The sequence below is a fragment of the Ostrinia nubilalis genome, chromosome 12 (assembly GCF_963855985.1).
Source record: "Ostrinia nubilalis chromosome 12, ilOstNubi1.1, whole genome shotgun sequence".
NCBI classification, from domain to species: domain Eukaryota; kingdom Metazoa; phylum Arthropoda; class Insecta; order Lepidoptera; family Crambidae; genus Ostrinia; species Ostrinia nubilalis.
The window spans coordinates 10,406,066-10,431,152 of record NC_087099.1 but is presented as its reverse complement, the minus strand read 5'-3'; the positions used below and the strand labels follow the sequence as shown (position 1 = coordinate 10,431,152).

General features: G+C 35.8%; 1 protein-coding gene and 2 long non-coding RNA genes across 3 annotated transcripts in view; 1 reads left to right on the top strand and 2 right to left on the bottom strand.

Moving 5' to 3' along the window:
* The window catches only part of LOC135076929 (homeotic protein ultrabithorax), a 183,421-nt gene that overhangs the window by 98,334 nt on the left and 60,000 nt on the right, over positions 1-25,087 (bottom strand). The window lies entirely within an intron of this gene.
* On the bottom strand, positions 873-1,782 carry LOC135076536 (uncharacterized). The gene is made up of 3 exons (XR_010258292.1): positions 1,516-1,782; positions 1,188-1,326; positions 873-1,098 (listed from the first exon to the last, which is right to left on the bottom strand). It is a non-coding gene; the product is annotated as an uncharacterized LOC135076536 (long non-coding RNA).
* LOC135076932 (uncharacterized) overlaps positions 19,511-25,087 on the top strand; it is a 39,181-nt gene continuing 33,604 nt past the window's right edge. Inside the window, exon 1 of the long non-coding RNA XR_010258351.1 lies at positions 19,511-19,602. This is a non-coding gene — a long non-coding RNA (uncharacterized LOC135076932). The remainder of the gene's footprint in view (positions 19,603-25,087) is intronic.

Sequence of the window (25,087 nt, the reverse complement as noted above, 5' to 3'; positions counted from 1 at the left end):
TCTTTATTAAATTATGTCGGAAAGAAGTTTATTACGATGGAACATGTTATCAGCATGTGGGCAGACCTCCCACTAGGTGGACCGACGATCTGGTGAAGGTCGCGGGAAGAACCTGGATGCGGGCACATTGTGGAGATCCTTGGGGGAGGGAGAGGATGCTGCGTTTCCCAGAGATATGCGAGGGAATTGTGTCGTGCGAAGATGTCTAGCTGTGCTGTGAAAATGTGCGCGGGTTTCCACCAAAGCTGTGCGAGGAAAATGTATCGTACGAGGATATGTAGCAGAGATTTGAAAATGCTCATTAGTGTTGTACAGCCTGAGCCTTTTCTACCAGAGATGTGCTGACCGAGGCGAGGTAAATGAAGCGATTCTATTGGTTCTTTACAAACACATCCTTCGCTACGCATTCTCGCACATCTCTGGTGAAAACGCAGCCTTACGAGATCATGATAGAAAGCTAATCCGACAATGAATATGTATTTTCATAAGTTGAAATTTACTTTTGTTTTTAATCAGTCTGTGTACCTATTATGTATTAGGTTTTGTGAAATAAATAGTCAATAAAAATTAATCATTTTATTTTCAACTAGCTTTTGCCCGCGGCTTTGTCCGCGTGAAATTTAGTTTGTCACAGATCGTCATAATTATATGTTAATCTGGGTTATAAACAATAATCCTGTAAAGTTTCATCAAAATCCGTTCAGTACTTTTTGCGTGAAAGAGTAACAAACATCTAGACATAATGACATCCAAACTTTCGTATTTTTAATATTTAGTAGGATATTAGTAGGATATGTATTTATTTAATTATTATTACTGACGAGATTGCTACCATGTATGTTTAGTGACCATGAAAGATTAAAACAATATAATGTATTTAATTAATTATAATATCTTTTACAATAATAAGGTAGGTATATCCATCCAGTTACCCTAGGTCTTTATTATGGATTTAATTTACAAGTAGTTATTTACAAGCACTCTGCTCTAAATCCTTTGGCTTCAGGGAAGAACCTGGACCGCCACCAGTCCAGTGTTCCCTTGGCAGCTCTGTGTATGCGAGGTGCCTTCTTCTTGCTGTTTAAAGTCACTCCACACCTTAACAAATAAACATTACAAATAATAATGACGAAATAAGATAAAAGCAATCAAAATGAATAAAGTAGTAGGTATTTATAGTTACACACTTTTCTCAATTTCTCAGTAGTTTTCGTGTCGCCGGTGGCATCAGCATTTCACGTTCGCGTGTCCGTTAGTTCCACCCACCGTTGACTATTGTTGGCTCTTTCTTGGGGTCCTTAAGTGGGCATACTCAGATCGCCATATCTATAGAAAAACAACTTTATTGTATCTAGAAAATATAAATCTAGCACTCATATTACTGAATTTTAGCTAGGCACGTGGAAGTTATGCTGGAAAGGTTGTATTTCTCCAAAAAAACCAGCTCAAAATTATTCGTTTAATATCGAAATTCCTCCACCACATAGTTAGTATGTTTATTTTTACTTAACTTACCTTTCCATAAATTCTACAATCGGTTTAAACGGATAGGCGCAGGTTCTCATTTTCCTATCGTGGTTAAAATCCAATTTTTTTTGGAAAATTATTCATCAATAATCCTTCAACAAAACATGTTTTGTTATCTGTTGTCATGACAACAGCTGCGTCAAAGTCGCAATGACAAGAAATAAACAATACAAATTTAAAATCATCATGTTAATTCAGCTTTAAGCACTGTTCTAGGACACTTAAATTTTGCAGTGTTATTTTTGACATTTTTGTTATTTCCTATCCTACTCTATCTTTTCTATATAGTTAGAAAGGAGCGGCATTCGTTCTTTCATTCATCCATTCATAGAGTGTGAAGTTGGATAGGTTAACATGCTTACCAACATGACATCACAAAACCATCGAATTATCGCTGGCGAGTAAAGTATACGGTAATTGAACTCATGGTATGATTTTAATGCAAACTTCATCGATCCACGTTTAAACTCTATCGACTGTAGTATACGAATACAAGTTTTCGATGGCAACTCATGGTAGAGGCACTGAATACACAAGAGAGAAAAACATCATCAAAACTTTATTTGATTAAATACTTGTCAAACCAAAAGTTTTTATTCCAGACTAAACCTTCCTAATTTTTTATTTGAGCTCTAAAATATTTAAAACACGATTCAAAAGACTAACTAGACTCAGACATATAAGCAACTACAATTTTTAATTAAGAAATAAATTACAAATGCAAATTGTTAGTTAGGTGATATTTTGGTCTACGATAGAGTAATAATAGGTTACAGACACCTTTTTAAATTGCAATTTTTTTTCCCATTTATAACACTGATTGACTTCGAACTAAGTATCAGCCTTCACTATGTAAATCGATTAAATAACGTTCAAACTTTATATTTGAGCAGTTTTTCAGTAAAACTGTAAAGGTTCACTTTCACATAAAAGCAAAAAATACCATTGTAAGAAACATGCGAAGTGAATCGTTTTACATTAGTAAGAACAATCCTGCACCGCGTCGAACGCAACACGCATGACAAGTGTCGATATGCAAAGCGATTGTGTATGAATTATATTAGGTAAAGCTTGTACAGCTGTCTACCGTAGCGTAACGGCGAAACGCATAGAACTGGCCAGCTAGAAATAAAAAACAAAAAAAAAACGAAAATTTAAAATAGCACAAACAAATGACGGTTGATCCGAACGTGATCTGTAACGTCATCAACCCGCTCGAAATTTGAATTCTAAAAAACATTCTACGTGACATCAATGCTTGTTGCCATGGTTCTGCTCGCAATTTACGTCTCTCTGGGGAGACGAAGAGTTATGTCAGAGTGGGGAGCAAGAGTAAAAAAAATACTACGAGTCGGTCGACAAGTTCAGCCAATTATAACTGACAAGAGGCGCAGGCGCGGCCGTCCGCTCAATTTGAAGCCTTCAGTACTAGTTTTTTTCTTCATTAAATGCGCTAACGAAGCATTTAAATTCTAGTGCCTATTATTCTATCGAGCAAACGCGAAAATTGGCGCTTTAAATGGAAAATATAGGATCTGTCTATGACCATTCAGAGAGAATACACCGAAAAAAGCCGTCATTGTTTACACTTCTATTTTCAACTTTATTTACACAGTCGGCTGTCCAAATACGCGTTCCATATTTAAATCCTATTATCTGCCTTCCACCTTCATTACAGGTCCGGTCGAAATGTTAAAAAGTGCCTCAGAATGAATCATGGCGTGCGATCCCTATGAAATATTACACCGAAGCTGGCACCATAAAGCAAACGGCGTGGCACAAGCGATACAACGATAGCGACACCGGCTCTCGACAGACGCAGAACTCGGCTCCGTACGTACAGTGTGTTCCAAAATATAAAGGGTTTTAAACGTGAACGAAAAATGCTCCACTTGGAAAATTCGCTACAAGTCCACTGAAAATCGTTACTTTCAGTAAATTCAGAAAGGACAATGTTCGTTCTCCATACATTGTTCGCCTAAGAACCAACAATTTTGACATATTACTACCCGAAAGCGAAATAATACGATTCTGTGTGTAAGAACAATGATTCCTGATGGACACTTGCCATAAAATTAATGATTAAGAATATTAAATCACAGCGATTTTATAATATGTCGTTTATGACAACATGGCGTCTAATGTATTGTGTGAATGTACGAACACCGATTCGCGAAAAATGTTTTGTATTGTCGTCACGCCGAGTCGCAGCCAAATAGTATAAAATAATAGAACAAGTTTTAGAAATACAACTCGGCATTCCACTTTTATAATATGCCCACATATTGCACGTAAATAAACAACATGAATCGTAGGTTGTTTCCACCCTTGTCATCTGACACATGAAATAAACTCCTATTGTATTATAGATATCGAAGCCGAATCGTATATAATAATAGAATGGGTTTTGGAGATCACTCGGGGTTCCACTTTTATAAAATACCTACATATTGCATAAAAATAACACGAATCATGGGTTTTCTTTTCACCATTTACATCTGACACGAGATAACAAACTCCTATCTCCATGACTACCGTCGTAGTCTATGCCAAAGACTACAATATTTTAAGCAAGAAGTTTCAAACCTTAGCGGCTACGGTAACCCCTGGGCCACATACATCATGATAACATTCGGTCGACACTGGAACGAAGTCTTGCGATTATGCAAAAAAGCATCGTATTCTAGTGCGGCTATATCACGTTCAACCGGGGTTTTAATTCGACTAAAGTCCTGACTAAAGACTGGAAGAAAATACGCCGCATTGTATGAGCACTTCGTGTTCGTTAAAGCGGCTTCAGATCTAGAGCCCACATAGTTTTCTTTCCAATAATATCCGCAAGTAGCGCTGCATGATCTTTACAACAAAAACGGCAATAGTTATTAAGGTGCCAAAATTATATGATTACTTTGGCACGGTATTATACACGTTCGAAGATTTGTCATTTTCATTCATTTCATCATCATCATCATCATTTCAGCCACAGGACGTCCACTACTGAACATAGGCCTCCCCCAATGACTTCCACATCGCACGGTTGGTAGCGGCCTGCATCCAGCGCCTTCCCGCTACCTTTATCAGGTCGTCGGTCCACCTTGTGGTGGGTTGACATTGCAGAATATGACTTTTGATAGGTTCATCATAGAATTCGGCGGGGATATCCTCACGGAGGAAGTTCGTAAAAGGGCGGAACAAGATCTTATAATAATGCAAGGCCGAAGCTGTAACGCGCGTGCTCCTACGTGTAATCCGGCGAGTATGCAATAAATAGTAATGTCTGGTAAATAGTGGTAATACGTATCGTTCGTTCGTTCGTTTCAGCCGAAAAGACGTCCACTGCTGGACAAAGGCCTCCCCCAAGGATTTCCACGAAGACCGATCCTGCACCGCTCGCATACAGGCACCTCCCGCGACCTTCACCAGATCGTCGGTCCACCTAGTGGGAGGCCTGCCCACGCTACGTCTTTCGGCTCATGGTCGCCACTCAAGAACTTTCCTGCCCCAGCGGCCATCAGCTCTACGAGCTATGTGCCCCGCCCCGTCTATGTCTATATGCGCTACGATTACAGGGTATCATTTTGCATAGTCGCAAGACTTCACTCCGCTGCTGTCAAATCAATGTCGCATAATGTTATCGCAATGTGTGTGGCCCTTGGCCAAATCACAGAAGCCTATGCGAAGAAAGAGCACTTGAATGACAATGAAAATCAGGGTTACCATTTTATAAGATCTCCTCACTATTGAGGGTAACAAAGTAACATTAATAATCTAGCCATTAATTACATTTATTACCTATACGAGAAAGTAAAGCAACATGCGGTTTTATTTTAATTTGTAAAATATTTGTAACAGTTTGTTCCAAGTTTAGTTTTACAACAGTATTGCTGTTTCAGCTGTCACTGTGAAGCTTTGGGAAAATAAATAAATACAAAAAATATTAACATAAATATTTATTTAAGTTTTTATGTTCATTATCATAATATGCCAATTTAAGTTACACTGTGTGACAGTCTTTGACACTAAACAAACTCTTCAGCTTAATAATACCTACCTACAGGGCGTTTTTATAGTTACTCTTGCTGATGAAACAAGAAGGGTTGATTCTACTACTGAAATACAACTACTTTTCTTACAGGACCAATATCAAATTCTCAAAAAAATTCACATCCTCGTGATGGTGATAATTTCTATGGAGAGGTTTTTTTTTATATTCGGTCTCTTGGGATCTGGGGGCACGGCAGTGCCCCCACCAAGTCGAGCAAAAAAGCGGCACGGCCGTACCATCCTTTTCTCGAAGCAATTCAGGCCATTTTCGACCGCCTGTAACTTCGTTGTGGATAAAACTAGAAGGCTGAATTTTCATTAGCTATGCAGGCATTGTAAAGACACGGTATATTTCAAATTTCATTCAATTTGAACCAGTAGTTTAAGAATTATAACGGGTCAAAGTTACTTAATTTTGTCACTCACTGACTCACTGACTGACTCACTGACTGACTCACCGATCATCAAAATTCTAAGGCACTTCTAGCAGACCTAGAAGCTTCAAATTTGGAATATAAGTAGTGTTTGGTGTATGAATCAAGGAAAAACTAAAATATTTGGGGGCACGGTAGTGCAACCGCCAAGTCGAGTAAAATTTTTCAATTTCGGTCCAGTTTTCTAGATACATAACTGCTGTCTACAAAATACAAAAAGAAATGAGATTTGGGGGCACGGTAGTACAACCGCCAAGTCGAGTAAAATTTTTCAATTTCGGTCCAGTTTTCTAGATACATAACTGCTGTCTACAAAATACAAAAAGAAATGAGATTTGGGGGCACGGTAGTACAACCGCCAAGTCGAGTAAAATTTTTCAATTTCGGTCCAGTTTTCTAGATACATAACTGCTGTCTACAAAATACAAAAAGAAATGAGATCCCATCAAAAACAATACTTGTCAAAAAAACCAAGTCTCGCAACTCAGTTGTTCTACGGTAAAAAGTTGTGAGATCCATCTAATACCAAGTCCAGGCCAGGAAATCTTTAAAGTTTTACATAAATATATTGACTTGGCCATCGCATGAAAACACGTGTAAATTAAATTATTTAGTGCGATGGCCAAGTCAATAATTTATGTAAAACGTTAAAGATTTCCTGGCCTGGACTTGGTATTAGATGGATCTCACAACTTTTTACCGTAGAACAACTGAGTTGCGAGACTTGGTTTTTTTGACAAGTATTGTTTTTGATGGGATAAGTTATTCCATTTGAGCAGTAGAATTAATCCTTTTTATTTGATCACATATAAAAATAACACAAGTGTGTGTGTTTAGGAAAACTTCTTCTTTGGTATGGTATCACTACGGAGTTATAATGTCGGCAACTCTGTATCACTGACTTGTAACTTTCAAACAGTATGAATAATAAGGGCACCACATTGGTTTTCTTTCTGAAAAAAGGCTTTCACTTTTAGTACTAACCCTTTAGCACTATTTCATTGAAATAAAAATACAATAAACGCACAGAAGACTGAAATTGAGTCAACTGACGTGACATTTATAATTTGTTGACATTATGACAGTTTGACAAGACTAGGGATTGAAAAAGTTTTAATTGAAAAAGTAAAATGACAATTTATTAAAACGATTCACAAGGATATAATCGATTAAAAATATTTATAAAATGTTCTGATACTTGCCTGTAGCGATTATCCAATCCTGGTTTCTACTGAAAAACTACTTCGTGGCAAGATTTTAATAAAATAATAAAATCTTTATCTTCTCTTTCACAATCTATAAAAGTTCATTTGGTCTATTATTAATGTGCTATGAATGAGGGTTTTCGCGATTGAAAAATCCGCGAGATGGCAATACGTAGACGCGAGGTCCAAATGCTGCATGATTGGTGGATATCTGTCAATGTCATGTCAAAAATAACCAATCATGTAGCATTTGGACCTCACGTCTACGTATTGCCATCTGGCGGATTTTTCAATCGCGAAAACCCTCATTGGCATAGATCATGAGAAACTGGCAACTATACTAGGTTGATATATGTTTCTCACACTTCAACTGGCATTGGATTCAACATCGGATTCTGACACTTTTACAGTTATGATACCATGAATATCAGTTTATGGTCCTAATTATTTTTATTTTATTTACGACCTTCGACCAGTTGGACACTTTAGATAGCTTCTTGTAATAGTGTCAATATCTTTTTAGCTTTTAACGCAAATCTAGTCTTCAAAGCAGTTTAATCGATTTATTTTATTTTCAAAATCGATATTTTATTGTCTATGATGGCCGCAGGAACATCACTATACATGGACTCCCAGCAATAAAGTACGGTAATGCCTCGTACAGATTTTATCGGCAAAAATTATGGAACTTGATAGGTTTTAGACCATGCCACGCACCAAAACGTCCGGAAGTTGTAATAGTATTATAGAATAAACGTTAAAAGACTTATTTATTTAATTTTTCAATGCTTAAGTGTCCATTAGAACGAAAGGGTGCTTAATGTATTAAAAAAAATAGAAAATAATTATGATGGGTTAATGTTTTTGGGCGGTTTTTTAGGCGGTTTCTGACAATGTCCTTTATTATTTCTTGTCACTTTCAGTTCGCAAATTAACATTATGTGTGACACTACAATGTCTAAGAAAGACAAGATCACACGAATTTAATAGAACATATTGCCTTAAAATAGAGCGTCCAAGGTTTTTTTTTTTTTCAATTAAAAAATAATAACTACTGTAAATGTCAATGTCGTAGCGCGCACGCGAATGGACTGGTCAAACTTGCTGCTACGTGAACCTATACGTGATAGATCATTAGATTTCTTGATTAGCCTAACTTAAGTTAGTGTTGATATCATCGATAAGAAATCTCCAGGGTTAAAATTAATTACTGAATCAGTATCCAGCACTAACCCGCATGAAATTATGATATTATAATTATAATATCATCGACCGACTAAAAATATCGGCAAATTAATGATAACACGAGCCATTAACACTGCCCAAATTGAGAAACTTAATTAAATCGAGCCAAAACTGATAATTTAAAAAGCTATACAATATTGAACCACCTGTGTGCATCTCCCACATATTTTACTCACCAACACAGGGACGTAATGAAGCAATTATATATCGATATTTTTATGCATAAAATACTTGGCGGATATCTCGGCTCGGGCTCAGAAATAAAACAAAGCGCGAGGTTATTGTTGGGGCTCGGGTAGGTGTGTGTCACGGTTATCGAGCTTTTAACCCGGCGCGCGACATCGACAAGATTTATCACCGCACTAACACACTGCTCATTCGTTTACGCGGGAATAAATTTAAATAGCCGAAATGATTGAATAGGCACGCTGATTAATGCGCTGGCATTTGTCTGCGGTTCTAGCATTTGGAGAGATGTATTCTCTAGTTCTATGTATAGAAATTTTGGCGTTGGTTTGTGACAGCGACAACGCGTGACATTAGCGCTTGAAGCGACTAGAATTAGGATAAGCAAGTCTTAAAGATTTAGAAGTCCAAATTTTCGGCAGATCTCAGATTCGACTGGCGCGCTTAAGTTTACAAATACTCGTACTCTCAGAGATTTATTACATTATCTTATAATACAACAAAAGCACGCCCATATGCGTCAGAAACCGAGTTACCAGAAGGTCCATAAAGCGTTTAATTAATGTTTCGCGAACGTGCTTGTAACACTTCAGAAATGCGGATGTTGAAGACAGACCGACATTAACAGGCGACCGAGATGTACCGCCGCATACAATTACGTTTGTTCTCGATTGGGTTCCGTGTGGTTGACGTGAAACCTTTCTTGTTCTCACACTTTTGAAGCAGAACCAGAAGGATTTTCCATCTTTGACAAATCGCGAAATGGGAGGCAGTCGTAAATTACAACTAAAATTAGTGTTGTATGTAGAGTCTATAAATATGTATCATAAAGAGGCGTCGATAGGTACAGTCAAGAGCAGCGTATAATGTGGTTTACTTGAATTGATTTCATAATAATTCGTCTATTTATTAAAGTTCCTTGTTCAAATTGAATTGAACCAACTGCTTTTGCACCTTTTTAGTTTTTTTTTTTATGTTTAAATACATTTTATACGGAACTCCTTAACTTATATCCGTCTCAACCTTGCCGTTTTTCCTTACAAGGTGCTGATGAACGAGAGACAAGGACGGACGGTGTCCGATGGAGACGTTTCTCTTAAATATGCAGCAGATACCGTGACGTGGACACCTGACTTCGTTCGGTTATCTGAGCACTTCCAGTCGCTCTATATCATTTTCGTTCGAAGATTTATTGCGGGCGTGCGATAAGGCATCTAATTACGTTTAGATGTCGGATTATATATTATATAGACGTTAGTGATTTATATTTAAATGTTGGTATATAATATGGCTTTTTTATTGTTCTTAATTTTTTAGGATTTCAAAATGCAAGGTCATCTACCAATGCCGATCTAAATACTCTTTTTCTTTGCAGACATAAAGAATAGTCATCAAATGACGCGATAGATGGAAGAATATTAGAATAGTTTTTTCTGACTTAAAAGATACTAACTTTACTCTTTTTATCTCAATATAGAGTGTTTAATTTATAATTTTTGATCTCAAACCCTTTGAAAAGCTTTGAATCCCGTTTGATTGTTGTCTTGCTTGTTCTGATCAAAACATTTTGTCAAATATTTTAATTCAAAGGAAACGTCAAGTTTTTCCCCGTTTGTAACACCAGCGGCTATTTTTGTTTATTTTAACAGGCGATTTAGTGTTTTAGTCAGTCCCCTAAATGCACGTGTTCTTGACCGAGTTTATTCAACCCTAGAGCATAATGGAAGGCTACGCGGTAGGCTTTCTTACTCTCGCTTTGGTTTAACAAATGATGATATTTTTAAGCATTATAATATTTACAAAAACCATGAATTAAAACATAAGTATTTTGTCTGCGGTGGCCGCGGCATTGAGTCTGTGATTTTATATGGAAAGCTCAATATCACATTAGACTGAGAGGCTTTTCTATTTCAAAAAAATTCAGTAGTGTTCTAGTATCACTGAGTGGTCAAAACTAGTGTTTTGGTCTATCTACAGTTTTAGCTCTATGCTACATTTCTCAGCTCTATGTAACATTTTTTCCACTTAAGCAGTCCGGCACCTAATAGATATACTTAAATTGTAATATGTATATTTTTATTTTACTTATTTACATGCTCTAACTTTATTATGTACATACTTTATAAGTTGACGGTTTACATAGTTGCGTACATCTACTGTCATCATCATCATCATCATCATCATTTCAGCCACAGGACGTCCACTGCTGAACATAGGCCTCCCCCAATGACTTCCACATCGCACGGTTGGTAGCGGCCTGCATCCTGGTACATCTACTGGATACATTTCTATTGTGTTTGAGTTAACTCGTTCGCTCGGATTTATGCGGCCAACTTCGGAACTATGCTTGTGGTGCGGGTTTCCTTTGGCGTGTTTATCGTTAAAATTATAAAGGAACATTTCATTGATACATAATTATTATGCCTAGGTATCGACTCTTCGAAAAAAACAACCTTTTATTAAATATAAATTTTTGATGTTTTATTACTTACAATCTTGCACTTATATTGTGCGACAATATTTAATTTCTTAACTAGGCCAAGTGGCCAAGATGCAACTTTATTTACTTTATTTCTATTAACTTCAAAATGTTATAAATTCATCCTCTTGATTAAAACATCTCAAAACTGGTACTGGATGGAATAGAGTTCTAAAATTAATGTCTATTTAGATTTCTCTCTAGGTGGCTATGAAAACTAAGTGTTCTTTGCTGTTTCGGCCCCAAAGGGGTTAATTTGTGATTGATGTGGTATGCTGTTTAACAAGCGACAGCATTTCAGACTGTACATTCTTAATTGGAAAATAGCTCTTATTCTAAACTATATAAAGTGCTATAGTGTGTACCTTGACATGCCGTCATCTGCACTTATCTTACGTTTCATAATAACCCGCGAGGTATTCTGTATAATGAGCCTGGTATTATTAAGTCTGGCAAATATTATTGATATTATTGTAATGCTTATTTATAGACTAAATTACGATAATGCTACCGTTTGTAATACAAGGCATTAACTTGATAATCTGCCGGTAATTTTCTGTACTGTACACCGTTTAAAGACCACAAATTACTTCAAAATCTACAGCTTCAAGCCAATTATCATTTTTGAAATGTATAATGGATACGAAACAGAATAAAATATTCTTGAATTTTACGGTAAAAAGTGTAAAAACACTGGCCGTTGCCCGCGTCTCCGTTCACGGGAGCTTAAAAAGTTTGTCTCAACTAAATATAGGCACCTACTTAAAATATGTTTTAAATAATAGCGTAGCTTTCGTTAGCGTTCAGGTTCACTAGGTTCGAATAACCTACGAAAGTATGCTAAAAACTATATTAATTTATTTGCAATTAAAGTATTACCGAATGCTCAATATTTCCATATTATTTTATCGTAGCGGTTTTACCTGTACGTACAGTCGCTAGCACATCATGCTACCACAAAGTTTGAACGTCAATTGATTTTGAGCTCTTATTGTAGAGGTATTAAGTTAAATTTCATCGGAGATACGGTATTGATTCTTAATCTCAGTATGTGTAGTTTAAATAAATAAATGTAGAAAGATGTAGTCAACTTTGTATGTTCCAATCATTGATATGGGAAGGTATAAATTCTTTCTACACTTGTACACCGCCTATTAACATTTAACAACACGGTTATCAAAGATGGCTGAATGTTTTCAAGGCATAAAATGTCAGACACTTTGTGTCAGCACACCGTTAGACATCCACGACACTCGTGATCCACGATCTTGCTTCAGGCTAAAAATAAACGCAATAAATATTATAATGACTGTAATACACACCCTATATATTACATTGTTGCACCGAGAAATTAATAATTATGCTGAAGGAACTTGGGACTAGCGAAATTGCAGATATTAGGTTTTGACGCGGATTTTCTGGGTGATTTCAAAGGGTTAAGTGGGTGCATTGGCTGCTATGTTATTTATGGATTGAATTTATAAAGTATCTTGTTAAGATACTCATGATTAATATCAGATATTATCGCAGTTAGGGTTTCTGCTCGAGCTTTCTCGAACTCGAGAAAACTCGAGAAATTTGGCTTCATTCGAGACGAGAAAAAAAATACCGGAGCTCGAGAATTCTCGAGTTTCGATTTTGAAGCTTTAATATTCTTGAAAGCCTATTTTCTTAGACAAAAGTAAGTTTTTAATTATTTAATAGGTTAACGTTGCGTTTAGACTGGCCTAGTCTTTTCTTTTTTTAACTAATTTGATTTGCAAGTAATGATCTTAACCGAAACTAATACCACAGAATAATAATAAGTACTACGTATACGAGTATGCTATATTTCATTATGTTTGTATAACTGACTGATTTAAAGACTGATTTTTTTTTGTTAACTATCTGTTAGTTTAGGTACTCGTAAATACGTTTATTCAAGTCGTTATCTTTAAGTTTAAAAATTTATTTAAAAGTTTTTTTTTGTTTGTAAATGTAGGTTTATTATCGTAATTTTTCAATTAATTTGGACTTGTGTTCTTTGGAAAACAAGTGATTCAATTGGAGCTCCAGATATTTATGGTTATTAATCCTTAAAGTACACGTGACTTTATGACTTTTCTTCCTTTAGTTAAAATAATTACTAAGTTATAATTATCCTACTAATATTATAAATGCGAAAGTTTGTGTGGATGTCTGGATGTTTGTTACTCTTTCACGCAAAAACTACTGAACGGATTTTGTTGAAACTTTACAGTATTATTGATTATAACCCAGACACATTATAACATTAATAAAAACCCGTGTTTTTATTAAATTTCAACCGATTTCAACAGTTTTAATTAAAAGACTCGAGACCCGAGAAAACTCGAGACTTTGGCCTCGAGAATTCCCGAAACTCGAGAAAAAAAATAAGTCGAGAAATCAGAAACCCTAATCGCAGTCCTTTCTTAGCAAAACGTGGAATGTATCAAAGCGAACAGGTTGTTATCAAAACGCCAAATCAGATTTATATAAATAGAGATAATTTAAAGCCGGTAACATGATCTGGACCTTTCGAAATATAATTCAGTGTACAAACAGACATTTGCACTGAATGGTTCCATTGACATTTTTCTACACAACCCACTCTTTTCGTTATTAATACTTGATCTATTATAGGCATTTCGCTGGCATTTATAATCGGTTGGGCTTTCGACCACCGAATATTAACCACTTCTGCGCACGGCTTTACCTGTGTTTATTCCAATAAAAATAACCTAACAATAAAAGTTTTGCGAAAAGTGAAAAAGTAACAAACCTCTATCCTTCCATCCTCTATATGGCCTTGGATGGCCAAATACACAGTCATGTAGAGCTATAACCTAATATATTTTATTATCTGGAGCTTTTAAATCATGATTTAAAAAATTATTTCTAAACCTGACGTTACTACTTATACGACGAATACTGAATTGTCATGCTGTTTTTTTATCGTTTAAAAAATCACAACTCATTTTAGGCAATGACCAACTTTTAATTGAATTATGTTAATTGAAATAGCACGATAGAGACGACTTGCATTTTTAAATAAATAACGCTTTCAAGCATATACCTACATTTTATGCACTTACAATAACGATATGATACTACAAGGCAAAGTACTGCCTTAACTTAAATTCTGTCTTCAATAGCTATAAAATCAGAAAAGAACCAATTCCATTCGAAAATTCTTTACTGGCTGGCAGACAATGATAACCGGTAGGTATACATATAACATCGGTTCATTCCGTGCTGATAAGATGGGCCGAATACTGGTGGGACATTTATCTCAAAGATTAACGAGCCAATTTTCTTAGTTGGCCATAAAAAGAATCGCTAGGCCGACCTCGGGCAGCTACCCACTTATGGGTAAACTTTTGGTCTAATAATACTTGAATTCCTTTGCGTTTTTGTAAAAAAAGACGAACGATTTTTATCGTTGTATAAAAAATATTAAGACACGCAACGCTAAATTACACGTTTGAGAATTTACCAGGTAGGTATTTAATGTAATGCTAGTCCATCTACAAAAAGGGACGCGCAAAAATATGAGCTGATGGCATTTTTTCATACACAGGTCCTTGAGGGACACTCGGCTCATAAATGAGAGAATTTTAAATTCAAAAAGACAATTATAAGGGAAAAATTCCCCCGTCCCAGGGGCGGGATACAAGGAAACAAATTGGATTAAAGTGTCAAAGGTGAAATAAAAAACACGCATATACTTTATCTTTCGCGATGTCTGCGCTGTATCACTGTCTCGGAGCTTTGGATTAAGTAAACGCGTCCGTATTCAGTATAAACAAACGTCCACAAGGTTCAAATTAGCGTGGCGATAATTTTTACGACCGCAAACCATCACATGACGGCTCAGTATCATCGTATTTGCATTTAAAACGGTAAGTAAACATAGAGAGCTCTATGAATGGACGAGTCCGTGTTTATGACTCGTTTTACGATCTGTTAACCGTAAGGTTCGCTCGTAAAATGAATTGTTTGATGGGTAGTTGGACGTTTTTTGCGTTTACGATACCGTGGTTTCATTCACAAAATTCTCGTGCACTACCGACGTATGCTAATGAGGATAGTAAGGATTGTAATCATTGAGCATTTATGACGCTATAACAATTACGGGGAAGTCGTAAGTTTTGTGCAACAAGCTTTACGCCTTTGCCTTTATGAATGGATGGTTATCAATGAATACGAAAATAGTAGAGCCTTTTTTTCTTTCTGACGCTTTAAAATGGCCGTTGTCTGTTCTGCATAGTTTATTATATTATTATTTAGTAAACAAAAGAACACAGACAAGTAAGATAAGGTAATCTTAACCAATGTTGTAGAATTTATAACAAACTTCACTACGCTTTGTTTTCGCCTACATAAATCGCTTGTACACGCTAACTTATTTTCGTAGGTACTCAGGATAGATGGATCCAATTCCAAATTATGTCTATCTTGGGAATTAACGGTGGGCCGGATCCCAGTTTCCCAAAAAAAGTGGGAAGCGGCAGCGGGGAGAAATGTGGGTGGAGTGTAGGGCTGCCCATCGGTGTATTGAGGTATAGATACGATTTTTAATCTGCGAAATTTTAAACATAGATAAAGAATCTTTAAAATATTTTTTTACTGACGAATATTCCTAAGCCAGCCTATTTTTTCAAATCAAAAGACACGTCTCAATATTATTGTTTTACCTTTTAAGAATTAATTAATATTAAAATTTCATTCAGTAGCTTTTACAATCAAAGATTGCCGTTTTTGTTGCTCTTACATATTTGAATTCTTTCAGTATTACAGGTTTGATAACTAATTATTAAAATTATACAAATATTGCTCTAATACATCCGAAACAAACAAGGCAATTAAAAATTAACAAACTTGCCAGATATTAGCACTAATAATCTTAAGTTTCAAAATTTTTTCTTATTACTTACGTGTTTCTTCTATCATTAATTTTGCAAACTAAATACTTACACCTAGTTATCTCCTATTTTTGACATGAAATTTTATGTAGACTTACTGTCAGCATCAAAACTTTTAGTAGGTTTTTTTTGCATATACATACAACTACTAAAAAGAACTATAACTCACAGTTTTGAAATTCAGTACAAGACACCTCATTTAAAAAACTCTATGTACTACACATATTTTTGTTAGCATCAAAAGCTTTAGTAAATTTTTCATCTCTACATAGACATATGAAAAGTTTAAGTAGAGTTTTTAATCTACATATTTTAAGAAACCAGACCATCTGTCAGCCCTGCGAAGGATGGAAGTTATTTTGGAATTATGATTCCGGATGCGTTGCAGAGCGCCGCGTGTTTCACGGCTCGTTTCTCCGCGATATTGGAGTTGCAACGTGGTGCATACGATTCTAGGTAACTTTGAGGTCATGGGCAAAGGGTAGCTCTTGGTTTTTAAACAGACATACTGGCAGACAAGACATATTATTGCCAGCAGTTGAGCGATGGTTTTTGAACAGACATAACGGCAGACCAGTATTGCAAGTAATTGGACGCTTACTTGAGTCGTGGCGCCAAGATTTTTATTATCAGTCGCATGTTACTCAGTCATGCATTATAAGCCAATTATTAATTCGACGGCGTTTTTGTCTATCGAAAATTAAAAATCTAGTTAATGTTCATTAATTTTATTTCGAATTCTTTCACTCAATAAGAAGTATTTTTGTCAGGGCGCCATCGCTTGTTCAGAGAACGACTACATAATTAAGTGACTCTTATTACTTGCTGCAGTATAATAATTATTATTACCCTACGCCTACTAAGTCCACCCCTGCCCCAGGTGCACCAAATCCATCACCCACCTAATTTAAAAACGCAGTCCCCGAAATTAAAACGTCTGCCCAAAAACGCAGTGTACGCCTTTTAATAGGGTGTCGCATGCTCCTTAAGTATTCCACAAGCCCTCCCTGTAATACCCAGTCTCCTTAGTCTGGCAACCCCCTTGATATATGGCTCCCAGTTCGTCGTACATAATTTTGTAGGGGGCACACCCCTACTCCTCTCGCCCGCACAATACGAGGTTTGTTTATTACTGTATAATGTGCAAAAAGTTTCGGATCAATCAAGGTGGAGTTTGATTGTGTAACTAAAAAATAAAGTTGCAACAAGTGCATCGAAGAGAAATTTAGTTTATTTAATTTTAATATTAGAGGTAGAGTTGCTAAATAAAAGAAACAGTTTTCAGTAAAGGGGTCAACTAACATCTTTGGAACTAATTTCTAAAGTACATATTTCAGATTTATGTTAGGTACAGTAAAAAATACTATCTAACAATATGGATTTTACAAAAATCGGTTTCCATTACATAAATCCAAAAAACTATAATTTTTACTATTTTATTGTAGACAATTTTACACCATAACATCTATTTTCTTGAGTTTTATTATAAGGTTTATAAGATTAATCCTACATTATAAATACATATAAAAACTTTTATCTTATCATGTACAGCTTTATTACTCTATTTTTCCAATAAACTCATTTCAAATCAATACATAAACTTTTATTAGCAATGCACGGGAGAGTCACACTTTGGCCACGTGTAGCGTACAGCCGTCGGAAGCGTATCTTCATTTGCGGTCTTAACGTCAAGGGCGTAAGGAGGAAAATATTCTATGGTAGGTTGTACAGCTATATTGAGTTAGGTGGACAGACTTCCAAGTTTGACGTAAAATTGGGGCCGCAACGAGGATGTATGTGCGGGGAGCCTAATACGATTTTATGGCCTTTGCCCGCGTGTAATTATTTTATAAACTTCCATCGAATGTAGCGTTAATTAATGTTAATATTTTCTACATTATAACTGCGTGAGGTCTAGAGTTATTTTTAAATTAGGGGTATATTTTAGTGTGGTACTCAATTTTCTTATAATTAGCATAAGTACGAGTAGTAAATATTGCTTGGTGGCTCATTTATGTGGATTTTTGATCTTGTTATTTTTGATATGGCAGTACTAAAATACTTTAGTTTTTAAGTAGATTAGGCAGAATATAACAAGTCTCAAGCTAAGTATAAAGAAAAAATAAGATTGAAGAAGCTAGTGAAACTTAAAAAATGTGTGATATTTCTGAACATTTAATAAATGTAACGCTATCTCCATTAAAGACAAAGCACATCTTCTGATTACATTAGCAACATACAAGTAACACATCCATTAGTTATATTAAGCAAGATTTCTCGCCCTATCTCGCCGAGTTATTTGTCATAGGGCCATAATACATTGCGGTTAAGTCGTTTAATTTTCTCCGAGCATAAATCTTAATTTGGGTAATATACCACTTAATAATTCCTCATCTACTACATCAGCGGTAATGGGTGAGATATGTATTGACTAGTAAACGGTGATGTAATGTACCAATTCAATTTGGAATCAATTTGTAGATACAATGCTAGATGTTATTGTTCAGATTGAAAATATTGGGATTTATGTTTTTATTACTACTACCGAACCGAACTAAGCTTTTTTACATAGCGTTTTATAACTGGTCTTATTCTTCTGGCTTCATTGTTTTCTTTTTTTTTCTTTTCAACTTATAGCAAATAAAGTAGTAAGTATAGTATGTAGTAGTGCTCACCTGTTAACAAAAATATCGGACTATATTTTTTTTTTATCAATTTACTTCGTTGAAAAGGCTAATTAAAATTGTCTATCAACAAAAAGGTTAAAAAATTGCATCCACAAAGCACTATTGAGTCATTAGAAAACAATATGGCGGGCGCATTGTAGATCAGAACGCCTACGCGCCGTCACCGCGATCGGCCATGTTTATGGGACCCTAGTCCCTACGCTCCTCGAAATAATACCGGAATACTAAGCAAACTTACTGTAACATAGTTCCAAAGCTATGCTGCTTTCTTCAGCCAGTTCGAAAAAAAAGTACTGGCCACTTAAAAATAATACTTTGGACAGACCTGCAATTCGAATTTCAAATTTAATTATTAGTACCTTTTTGGAAATGGAAATTAAAAAGGTTGCCTACCGATGCGTGAATAGAGTAGGGCGATACGCAGGTTTTAACACAAATATTTGTAAAAAAAATGTGTTTTATTCAAAAGTTTAAGTTTCATTTTATAATATTTTTATTGCAAGTTGCTCACAATATTATTATTTAAACTTTGCTTTTTGTTACAGGTCAAACTGGAATCAGCTTGAAGAAAAAAGTGATGACAGCAAAAAGAATCAATGCAAGTGCAATATGCACCGGTTTGCTGCAACAATTTCTAAGAAACTACAAAAAACATCAGCCAGTTATGCGGTAATGAAGTCGTTTCAAATTTAGCATTTATCAATACAGCACTAAGAACAGTGATACCGTAATGGTTACATTATTGGACTTACATAAATACGAAACAAGATTATGAAAGCAACCAGATAAAATCGGACGACCAAGTTGAAAATTTAACTGAAAATGTACTTCAAAAGCCTTGTTGAATAATTGTTTTATTACTCCGATGAGGTAAGATCCCCATCTTCATAACTGTTATTATGGTACGACGTAATTTCCCTCCTCAACTACAACTTGATGTAAACGACTTGAGAGACATATATTTATGCATTTAATCCCGCAGTTAAAGTTAATTTATTAAAATTAACAAGTTCGGTAAGGTTAATGTGCAGTTAAATGTGATGGTACAGCGTTGTTGACAAAATTATGAGCAATTATCAATCTTTTCTTGCTAAGCGTATTCATGCTTGGTATTAAAGACTTAGAGAATATGAATTTTTTTAATTATAGCACAAATGTTATATTCTTTTGATTTTATTTTATATTATATTCATTTTTTAGTCTAGAGACTAGATACTGTGGGATAATAAACTTGCTTGCTTTTTTTATAAATTCAAAATTAATTCTCTCTATCTATCTGTTTGTTTCTTTACAATTTTACGCCTAATTCATGAAATAATATCGATAGGAAATATTTTAAATGTATTGTATGCCACGGTTTCGTTAGCATTAAAATGTTAAGAGGGAAATACATACTAAAGTAATACACCCTACGTACACTATTTACTTATGAGATAAGTATTTAAATCACATCATTTTATGTATTTATTTGATCTCAAGACATGCTATAGTTTTCTGTAGAAACGCATGTGGACAAAACCGCGGGAAGTATGTATAGGCTCAATGAATAAAAACATAACCCTCCTTCTGGCACAGTCGGGTAAAAATAAGTTTCTATTCAATTACTTGCATAGTTGCATACCACTTCATTTATATCTCAACACAATACTCAGTCCACTTGTATACTATAAGTATACATAGTTTTAGTGCAGTGCAGGCCATGTGTCTTGACATCCGCGTGCCGGCATGCAACCTGCGTGCACCAAGGGAATGAAGACGTTAAATAATTTAATCGGATGCCCGGATGGTTTATGCACGCGTGCACCAGCGGGAATGCGTCCCGGGTTGGTGCACCTATGTACTTTTTTAAAGCTTTTGTGAAAATAGTGACGTAATTGGCACGCGTTTGTGGGCAAATTTTTATGACTGATTGCGAATACGGCACGCTGACCTAAGAACATATCCTTGCCTCGCGGATTCCACTCTTTTTAATTCTTATTTAGATTCTTAGGGTACAACTACTATAATATTTGAGTCTATTAATAAGAGCGTTGTAACTTTTCTTAGAAATAGTGGAAATAAAGGTATAAAATACTGACCAACATCACTATTCTGCTCTTTGGCGATTTGTGTCTTGGATTTTTAGATCGCTTAAAATGGGTTAAATAAAATAATATTCATTAAATGGTATCTCGTTCAAAAAGTATACCATTCAATATTCATTACAAAGCAAACATGAACGGTAAATAATTTAAGCAGCCCCTAAATCACCCTAATCCCGATTAGCCCAAACACGGAAACAAAGGCCGAAATAACCTCTGGATATTCCTGCTATGGGTTATTCCGTATTCGACCCATGACAACTCAACCCATTTCTTCACTCATCCCAAATTAGTATTCCTAGCTCAACCCATTACATAATTTCGTTATTCTACCCAAATGCATTCCTTACTCAACCCAAAGTAAATATACCAAAAATAAACTTATGGATAGCAAAACAACGTTTACTGTTTTTTCAGAAATTTAATAATGATAAAAAATACATACTAGTATGTACATTGATATAAGTATGTATAATTAAATAAAAAAAATAAAAAACATCACCTACATGAAAAAATTATAGATATGAATATGTTGATTAACTAAAATATATCAAAGATTTTATTTTATTTTAAGGTAAATACATAAACAAATTAAAAGGCTGAAAACTTTTACCGCGGGATTAGCTGTCCACATGAATACTTTTACTATTTTTCTTTTGTCATCTCATACCGCTTGAAAAAAAAAGATGGAATACATTGTATTATTTGAAATATTTGTACATTCATGAACAAGTGTCTAAGGAAAAAAATATACGCCATCACTTGGTTATACTGATTTAATAAAAAATCACAGTCGTTTGATTTATAGTAGATTTATAGTGGATTTGTGAAAAACGTTTTTCAAATATATTATTGTATCAGAATTCCTGCAGTTTTATTTAATAGAACGATCTTAACACAAAAGTTAACTGAGCTTAAATTTCTAAAAAATATATTTTTATTCTGACCGTACATAAAAATCTTATATTTTTTAAGTGGTTTTAAAATGGGTTGAGCTAGGAATGTTTTTGGGATGAATAAGGAACATAAAATTAAAAAATTGTTGTGGGTAGAGTAAGGAACAAAATTGGGTTGAGTAAGGAAAAAATAATGAGTGGGTTGAGTTGTCGTGGGTCGAATACGGAATAACCCCCTGCTGGGTTATGTCACCACAATAAAGCATTCGCGACGGTAAATTTAATGCGGCTTTAACTGTACTATATTATTTAATATTAAAGATCTTAAGGTAAACGGGCGGTGCCTGCATTTGTGCGATAAGACACCACCCCCGCCCTACCTTTTTGGGGGGCGCCTTAAGAACCGGCCATACTTCAAATTGCGTTTAACTTAGATAGCTAGTTTGATACATTACAGCCATTATTGCATATCAAAGGAACCCCGATAAATTTTTCGGCGATAAAAGACGTAATGGTATCTCTAGGTACTCACGATTCCGCTATGGCATTTTATTTACCTGTAACAGAAGAAAATATTTTATTAGAATCATTTTTACACGATAAAAAAGCAAGAAAAAAAAGCAAAATAAATTAATGTAAGATGAAAATTTGATGCCTTTGCCTGAAAATGTAAACTGTCTTTGCTTATAGGATGGCTGAGCTTTAAAAAACAATATGTACGTTACATAATAACCCAGCGTGTTGTCACAGCACACACACATAAACAACATGTGGAACGAATTGCAAACGCGGCTCTACATCACGGCACGTACTCGCAAACAGTAGCCGCCGATATAGAATCGATACTATACCGATGTATCGATACTATACCGGTATAATGTCGATGCTACGGATAGATACGATTGTCAGAGCGCAATTTAACAACGCGCGCTCGAGTTTCATACGATAGCTAATATAAATGTCGCTAAACTATAAAATATAGCTATGACTGACTTACTATTGTACGTTTTATCTGTTGAGAACAGTTTCAGTTACTTTATCAATAAAATTTATTGGTAGAGTTAGAACAACGGGAATCTAATCACTAATAATCACTAAAAACAGACTGTAGGAAGTTCAATGATTTTATCTAGGTATTTGCTTCTCAAATCTTTAAAACTACTGAATAAATATGTAGTTCATTCACCGTCCCAATCTCTCGTAACTATACACCATTTCATCTATCCATCATCCACTGAATCGTCAACAATCATAAAAAAAACCAGTAAAAATTATCACCAAAATCGTCCAAATAGAGTAACGTCGACATATTAAACAGCGCACTCCAAATGAACGTGCGATAATTTATAGCGCGTGCCCCCGTGTGTATTAGCTGTATCCGACTAATGCCGGCTTTCGATATTCGGCGCCCGCCGCGATGCCGTATTTACGAGCATCGGGTCGCATTAGACTGTCCACCCGTAGGTAAATTAGCACAGATGCTCCACTGTTACAGTGATTCATTCCAAATTGGCCTTTCAGCCAGCAAAAAACGACCCTGCGGTACTATCTAGAAATTGGCTAAGCTTTTAAAAGAGTTCGCTTCCCTTTACAGTTCCGAATAGTTTTACGGCTTAATTGAGCAGTTGGGCGGTAGTTGAATTACTTGAAGTTGAAGCTAAGTTTGAATTGCTTGATGTTTTATTAATAGACCAACATTTGCCTATCAGATTGGAAAAGAAAATTATCCGGTGCAACAAAAACAAAGGCATTTTTGCTATAAAATTTGTCACACGCCGAAAGATAACGTCCGTTCATAAGCGAAACAAACTGCTTCCACTTCTGCCCGTAAATTTCCTGCAATGCAACAGCAATAAACAAATCGAATTTGCAATTAAACATCGTGTAATGGTGTTAAGGCGTTGCCACATCGTGGTAGCGGCAACGCCTCGATGGCTATCTGCGGAAGGGCCGCCTCTACGCGTGCTAGACTACCAGATAAAGTGGCATAGCCAGCGAAATTTTATGACTTATGCAGTGCTAAGTGGACGATTTGAATCGGCCGAGTAATAGCTATAATTGAACCGATAATTGAAGGGTCGTTTTCAATTCGTGCAGTCGTATCGAGCGAACGGATTTTAATCGACTTTTTGTAGAAACAATTGGCGTTCGTGAGACGTGTCATTATGTGCGGCGAGGTATCGATATTTTTAAGTTTTCTCATCGTAAAAAAGTATTTTTTGGAATAAAACTTGCCGACTGTAAACATTCAATCACAGCATCACCTCATGAATGCAGTTTAACAACACATTGCGGATGTAGCTTATTTTTAATGAACTGCAAATGATAGTCGGTGCTGCGTATACCAATAATGAACTGGGGAAATTACCTTTAGTATAAATAATCGTTGCCAAAGGGTGGCATCGATGCGCCGCCACTGCAAATCAGGCCTCCCCCACCCCGGCCCACCGCGGGCTGTCGACGATAAATAAAATTCACGTTTTAACAATAAAATGCATTTTCCGCAAATGCTCCCGGTGAATTATAGTCCGGGCTTTACGAGCTTAAAATTATATGGGCACGTGAAATTTTCGATCTCGATAATACACGACCGGGGCGTTGGCAACACTATTTTCCGACTATACGATTTTTAAATTACCGTCCTCTGATTGATTTAACATCAACTCACTAATTAACTTATACGCAGAAATTTACAATAATGACAGCATTGTGATGTACGAGTATAGCGTAGCATCGGAAATGCGCAGATGAGCGTTAAGGGAAAACAAGGTACCTACATAATTCCTCGCCCACATAGAGGGTGGTCTAAATGCATTTCTCCGTTCATCGCAAACTAAAACCCTAAGCCATAACTCCCTAAAAATAGCACGTCACGTACGAACCCCAAAAAATGGGTATAAAACATTTCCCGGAGGAAAAAAAACAATGTTTTATTCGCAACAAAAATAGATCACGCGACCGCTTGATGGAGAACCAATAGCGGGCGCCCTCGGGCACAGATGGCGACACTGGCGCGGAGATAGCAAAAATATGAATTGTGGCATTCGATATTTGTCACTTGAATTACAACTCCCGACGGACACCCGGAATGGCCGAATTGCTACTCGCACCTCGTTTGCCGAATTATCTATTTTTTTCCCACTGAATTTTGGCCAGTGACAGCGTGTTTTCAACCGACTTCAAAAAAGGAGGAGGTTCTCAATTCGACCCGTATGTTTTTTTTTTTTCTATGTTTGTTACGCGATAACTCCGCCAATTATGAACCGATTTGAACAAATCTTTTTTCGGCGTATAGGTAATACCTCAAGGGTGGTCCCATTTAAATTTAATAATAGAAAAAACAACCCCCAAGGGTGGAAAATTGGGGATGAACTTTTT